At 36.5% G+C, this 7,549-nt stretch overlaps 1 non-coding gene across 1 annotated transcript; it reads right to left on the bottom strand.

The window, feature by feature from the left end:
• Positions 1 to 6,829: 6,829 nt before the first annotated feature.
• LOC128578638 (U6 spliceosomal RNA) lies at positions 6,830 to 6,932 on the bottom strand. The gene has a single exon (XR_008377777.1). It is a non-coding gene; the product is annotated as a U6 spliceosomal RNA (small nuclear RNA).
• Between the last annotated feature and the right edge of the window lie 617 nt (positions 6,933 to 7,549).

Below are 7,549 nucleotides of genomic sequence, written 5' to 3' on the forward strand. Positions count from 1 at the left end.
TATACCCACTAAACATTAACTTTGCACTCCCCACCCACTGCCAGGCCTTGAGAACTACCGTTCTCATTTCTGTTTCTGTGTTTTTTGACTATTTATAAGTACCTCATGTAAGTAGTACCATGCAACATTTATCCTTTTGTGGCCAGTTTATTTCACTTAGCATGGTGTCTTTGAAGTTTGCCAGATGATGTGTCATGTGTCCGAATTTCTTTTCTTTTTAAGGCAGAATGATATTCTGTTGTATGTATATACCACATTTTGTTTATCCATCTTTCCATCAATGGACACTTGGGTTGTGTCTACCTTTTGGCTATTGTGAATGATGTGGCTGTGCCTTTTGGCTATTGTGAATGATGTGGCTGTGAACATGGATATAAAATGTCTTTGTGAGTCCTGCATTCATTTTTGGGGGGATATAAACCCAGAGGTGGAATTTCTGGACCATATGGTCATTCCGTGTTTAGTATTTTGAGGAAAGGTGAATCTCTTTTCCAAAGTGGTTGCACCATTTTCCATTCCCACCAGCAATGCTCAGGGGCATAAACATCTTCGTTTTTTCACATCCTTTCATTTCTTACCACAATGTTTTGTGGTTTCAGAGTGTGAGGTTTGCCCTTTCTGTTAAATTTATTCCTGTGTATCTTATTATTTTTGATGCTACCACAAGTAGAATTGTTCTCTTAGTTTTATAGTCAATGTTCTTTTTGCTACCCTATGGAAAGGTATATTAACATTGTATCCTTCTACCTTCCTCAATTCAATTATTTCTAAAGTATTTTGGTGGATTCCTTAGAATTTTATGGTTAGAAGATAATGGCATATGCTAATAGAGAGACTTTCATCTCTTTCTTGCCCATCTTAATGCTTTTTGTTTCTTTTTCATGCCCAATTACCCTGGGTAGAACCCTCAATACATTGTTGAGTAGAAGTGGTGACAGCGTACATCCTTTTGTACTGATTCTGAGATTAGGGATAGTGGATTCAATCTGTCGCCATTAAATATGATGATGCTACCTGTGGGTTTTTCATAGGTGCTCTTTATCCATTTGAGAAAATTTCCTTCTATTTCACATTTGTTGAGTGTGTTTTTCATAAAAGGCTGTTGAATTTTTTTCAAGTGCCGCTTCTGCACAATTTGAGATGATCACCTGTTTCTTAAACAATTCTATTTACATGGTAAAATCCATGAATTGACTTGTGGGTGTTAAAGCAGGCTTAAATACCTGGGATAAATCCCACTTGGTCCTGGAGTATAATTACTTTTATAGTTTGCTGGATTTGGTTTGCTGGTATTTTGGTTGAGAAATTGTTCTGTCCATATTCATAAGAGATACTGGATGTAGTTTTCTTTTGATGTCTAATATATGATTTTGTTGTCAGGATGACTTAGGAAGTTTTCCCTCCTCTTCCATTCATTTTGGAAGAGTTTGTAAAGAATTGCTATTGATTCTTCCTTACATATTTAGTAAAATTCACTAGCAAAGCTATGTGAGCCTGGGCCTTTTATTTCTGGGTAGTAGTTTTCCATTACTAATTTATTCTACTTCAGTTTCATAACTCTATTCATTTTGTCTATTCCTCCTTGAGCCAGTTTGTATGGTTTGTGTCTATCTAGGAACTTGTCCATTTCATCTAAGTTATCAAATCTATTTGAACACAATTGTTCATAATATGTCTTTTTATTTTTCTTTTAAGGGCAGTCTTCCTTGCAACACACATGTCATGTCTTTTAAGTCCTTTATATTTCTGTAATGTTGATAGTGGCATCTCTTCTTTCTTTCTTGACTTTAGTAAATTGACTGTCCTCATGTTTCTCTTGGTCAATCCAGCTTACAGTTTGTCGATTTTCTTAACCTTTCCAAGGAATCAGAGTTTTGCGTTGTTGGTTTATCTCCATTGCTTCTCTCTTCTTCATTTCATTGATTTATGCTCTATTGTTCACTTTTCCCTCCCTTTGGCTTAGGTTATTTTGCTTTTTTTACTCAGTGTCTTATAGTGAAAGGTAAGGTTATTGACCTGAGGTATATCCTCCTTATTCTTTTCATTTTCTTTGTTCCCAATATAGGCATTTAGAGCTGTAAATTTTTCTCTAAGAACTGCTTAACTGCATTCCATAAGTTTGGGTATGGTGAATCTTTATTTTCATACATCTCAAAGTATTTTCCATTTTCCATTTTGATTTCTTCTTTGACCCACTGATTATTTAGGAGTTTGTTAATTTATTCATAATTAGGAATTTCCTGATAAGGTGCCTCTTACTGATTTCTATCTTCATTCCATTGCAGTTGGAGAATTGACTTTATATTATTTCCATCCCTTTAAATTAATTATTAAATTTAAACAGAAATGTTTTTGTTACCTGGATTTAAATTTAAGCAGAAATGTTTTTGTTACCTTGTATGATGCTTAAGCCAGGACTATTAGTGTATCTGTCACCAGAATAGTGTTAATTGTACCCCAAAGGTAAGTTTTTATCTGACACCTCTGCTCCCACACTCTTCCTACTTTTTTTTTTTTTTTTTTTTGGAGAGTCTCACTATGTCACCCTTGGTATATTGCCGTCATGGCATCACGGCTCACAGCAACCTCAAACTCTTGGGCTTAAGTGATTCTCTTGCCTCAGCTTCACAAGCAGCTGGGACTACGGGCGCCCAACACAACGCCCGGCTACTTTTTGTTGTTGTTGTCGTTGTTTAGCAGGCCAGGGCCGGGTTCTAACCCACCAGCCCCAATGCATGTGACCACTGAGCTACAGGAGCCAAGCCTGTCCCTCCTTTTTGTTTTCTAATGTCCTTTATATCGCTTTGTATCTGTGTGTATCCATGATTTAGCTCTCAGTTACTAGTAATAACATATGGTGTTTGGTTTTTCATTCCTGAGATACTTTACTTAGGGTAATGGTTTCCAGTTCCATCCAAGTTGCTGCAAAAGATATTATTTCATTCCTTTTCATGATTGAGTGTGAGTGTGTGTGTGTGTGTGTGTGTGTGTGTGTGTGTCATATTTTCTTTATCCACTCATGGATTGATGGGCGCTTAGGCTGGCTCCATATCTTTATAATTGTGAATTGTGCTACAATAAACATTCTAGTGCAAGAGTCCTTTTAATAAAAGGACTTTATTTCCTTTGGGTAGATTCTCAGCAATAGGATTGTTGAATGGAAAGTTAGGTCTAACACTCACTTCTTTGAGGAATCTCCATACTGTTTTACATACAGGTTGGACTAATTTGCAGTCTTGCCAATAGTGCACAAGCATTCCTTTCTCTCTGCTTCCACACCAGCATCTATTGTTTTTTGGCTTTTTAATAATGACATTCTGATAGGGATAAGGTAGTACCTTGTTGTAGTTTTAATTTGCATTACCGTGATGATTAGAGGTGTTGATCGTTTTTTCATATATGTGGGGGAAATTTCTCTATCTTTTGAAAAACTTCTGTTCATGTCTTTTCCCAACTTTTTAATGGAAGTACTTTGTTTTCTTCTTGCTGATTTGTTTGAGTTTTTTGTAGATTCTGGAAATTAGTCCTTTATCAGATGTATATTTAGGGAATATTTTCTCCCATTCTGTAGGCTGTGTATGCACTCTGTCGATTATTTCCTTTGCTGTGCAGAAATGTTTTTGTTTAATCAATTCCCCTTTATTTATTTTTGTTGTTGCTGTATTTCCTTTGAGGTCTTAGTCATAATTTCTCTTCTTTTAAATTTCAGATTAATATGAGGGTACAAATGACTAGGGTGCAATGTTTGCATGTGTTAGGTAAGATCCCTGTTGTGGTTGTTCCCCTCCCAGGAGGTGTGGCATATATCCTGACATTGTGTCCATTAGGTAAGAGCACACCAATCCCCCTCCCTGGTCCCCTGTCCCCTCTCTATCCTCTTCCTCTCTACAGTATGAATAAAATTGAGTTTTTCTCTTGTGTGGGCATGTACTAGTACATCCACTGGCTTAAAATTAGTATTGAATACACTGGATGCTTGCTTTTCCATTCTTTTTTTTTTTTGTTTGTTTTGCTTTTCCATTCTTGTGATACTTTACTAAAGAGAATGTTCTCCTACTCTATTCAGGTTAATGCAAAAGATGTAAAGTCCCCATCTTCTTGTGGCTGAATAGTATTCCATGATATATGTATACCACAGTTTATTAATCCACTCATGAGTTGATGGGCTACTTGGGTTGATTTCACATCTTGGTGATTGTAAGTTGAGCTGCAATAAAAATATAGTGTAAATGTCCTTATGATAAAATTATTTCTTTTCTTCTGGGTAGATACCAAGTAATGGGGTTGTGGGATCAAATGGAAAGTCTATTTTGAGTTCTTTGAGGATTCTCCATACTTCCATCCAAAGAGGCTGCATTAATTAATTAATTAGTTTGTGGTTCCCCTAACAGTGTTAGTACTCCCTTCTCTCCACAACTGCACCAGCATCTGCAGCTTTGAGACTTTGTGACATGAGCTAGTTTCATTGGGGTCAGGTGACATCTCAAGGTGGTTTTGATTTGCATTTCTGTCATGATTAGGGACAACGTGCATTTTTTCGTGTGTTTGTTGGCCATCAGTCTGCCTTCTTCAGAGAAGGTTCTGTTCATGTCTCCTGCCCAGTGATAGATGGGATTGTTTGCTCTTTTTGTGTGTGTTGTTATTGATTAATTTGAGTTCTCTGTAGATTCTAGTTATCAACCCTTTGTCAGATTTGTAACATGCACATATCTTTTCCCATTCTGAAGGTTGTCTATTTGCTTTAATTGTGTGTCCTTAGCTGTGCAGGAGCTTCTTAGCTTAATCAGATCCTATTTACTTATCTTTGTTGTTATTGCAGTTGTCCATGAAGTCTTCTTCATAGACTCTTTCCTCAGGCCGATATCATGAAGAGTTTTTCCTACACTTTCTTCCAGGAGTTTTATCATTTTGGGTGTAAGATTTAAATCTTTTACCCAGGAAGAGTCAATTTTTGTAAGCAGTGAGAAGCGCAGGTTGAGTTTCAGGCTTTTATATGTGGTTATCCATTTCTCCCAGCACCATTTATAGAACAAGGATTCTTTTCCCAGTGTATGCTTTTGTTTAGTTTATTGACCATCAGATGGCCACAGGAGGCTAATTACATCTACAGGTTTTCTGTTCTTTTCCATAGATCTATGCCTCCATATGTGTGCCAATACCCTCCTATTTTGATCTCTATCGACTTGTAATATAACCTGAAGTCTGGTAAAGTGATACCTCCAGATTTGTTTTTATTACTAAGGTATATAGGGTTTTTTTATGGATGGAAGAACTATTTTTTCCATTTCTTCAAAGTATGATGTTGGTATTTTAATGGGGATTGCATTAAATCTGTAGATTACTTTGGGTAGTACAGACATTTGAACAATGTTGATTCTTCTCAGTCAAGAGCATGGTATAATCTTCCAGTTTTTGATGCCTTCTCCTATTTCTTCTTTCTTTTTTTTTTTTTTTTTTTTTTTTTTGCAGTTTTTGGCTGGGGCTGGGTTTGAACCCGCCACCTCTGGTATATGGGGCCCGTGTCCTACTCCTTGACCCACAGGAGCTGCCCCGTCTTCTGCTATTTCTTTTCTCAAGAATTCATAATTCTCTCTGTAGAGATATTTCACCCCCTTTGTTAGATATATTTCCCAGCATTCCATCTTCTTTGAAGCTACTGTGATGGTTATTGTGTCCTTGATTTGCTTCTCATCTTGTCTGTTATTGGCATATGCAAAGGATACTGATTTGTGGACGTTAATTTTGTACCTTGAGATGTTACTGTATTTCTCGATCACTTGTAGGACTCTTGTGGTTGAGAATCTGGGGTTTTCTAAGTATAAGATCTTATCATCAGAAAAGGGTGAATGTTTGAATTCCTCTGCCCTCATTTAGATGCCCTTAATATTTCTCTTTTGCCTGATTGCATTGGCTAGAACTTCCAGCACTATGTTGCATAGTAGTGGCGATGGTGGACTTCCTTGTCTGGTTCCAGTTGTATGTGGAAATACTTTCAGTTTTACTCAGTATTCAGTATGGTACTAGCTGTGGGTTTGTCATAGATGACTTCTATCAGTTTATGAAATGGGCGATCTATGCGTATTTTCTTAAGCATTCTTTTTTTTAAAATTAAATCATAGCTGTATACATTAATGCAATCAGGGGTAGAATGTGCTGGTTTTATATACAATTTGAAATATTTTCATCGAACTGGTTAACATAGACTTCATGGCATTTTCTTAGTTATTGTGTTCAGACATTTATATTCTGCATTTAGTTAAGTTTCACCTGTACCCTTCTAAGATGCACCGTAGGTGTGGTCCCACCATTTACCCTCCCTCCACCCATCATCCCCCTCCCCTCCCTTCCCTTGCTCATTTCCCCATATTCTTGAACTGTAATAGGGTTATAGCTTTCATATGAAAGCTATAAATTAGTTTCATAGTAGGGTTGCATACAAGAATGGATGCTAAATTTTGTTGAATGCTTTTCCTGCATCTATTGAGAAAATCATATGTTCTTTGTTTCTGCTTCTGCTTATGTGGTGGAAAATGTTTATGGATTTGCATATGTTAAACCAACCTTGCATCCCTGAAATAGAGCCTACTTGATTATGATGCATGTTTTTGGTTTTTTTTAATGTATAGCTGTATTCTACACTTGATCTTGACGAAAATGTGAATAAGTGATGTCACTATATTCTATTTGCTAGGATTTTGCTGAGTATTTTGGCATCGGTATTCATTAGTAAAATTGGTCTGTTGTTTTCCTGTTTTGTTGGGTCCTTTCCTGCTGTTTGTATCAGGGTGATTTTTTTTTTGTTTTGTTTTTAATGTGAACACAAAATCTCAAAAATATGGAACGCTTCACGAATTTGTGTGTCATCCTTGTGCAGGGGCCATGCTAATCTTCTCTGTATCGTTCCAATTTTAGTATATGTGCTGCCGAAGCAAGCCTGCGATGTTTGTTTTATAGACTGTGTTAGTGGAGATTATTCCCTTCTCTAGATTTTGGAACAAATTCTTCAGTATAGGTACTAGCTCTTCTTTGAAGGTTTGCTAGAATTCCTGTCTCAAGCTTCCGGTCCAGCATTTTTTTGTTGTTGTCATTTTTGGGAGATTTTTTGTTCTTTATTTCATCTCAGTGCTTGATGTTGGTCTGTTCAAGAGATCTATTTATTCCTGGTTAAATCTAGGGAAGTTGTGTGATTCCAGATATTGGTCCATTTCCTCCATATTGTCAAACTTCTGGGCATAGTGTATTTTTGTAGTAATGATAAATGATCTCTTGTATCTCTATGGTAACTGTTGTTACTTCCTCCTTTTGGCTTGTGATTGAGGTAATTAGAGATCTTACCTTTTAGTTTCTACTTAATCTGGCCAATGGATTATCAATTTTGAAGAACCAACTTTCTGATTTGTTAATTTCTGAAGGATTCTTTTGTTTTCCATTTCATTTATTTCTGGTTTAATTTTGGTTATTTCTTCTCTTCTGGTAGGTCTGGGATTGGATTACTCTTCCCATTGAATTTTGTTGGAGATGATTCATGAAGTTGTTGATGTGTGCTCTT

Source organism: Nycticebus coucang, chromosome X (assembly GCF_027406575.1).
Source record: "Nycticebus coucang isolate mNycCou1 chromosome X, mNycCou1.pri, whole genome shotgun sequence".
Lineage (NCBI taxonomy): Eukaryota > Metazoa > Chordata > Mammalia > Primates > Lorisidae > Nycticebus > Nycticebus coucang.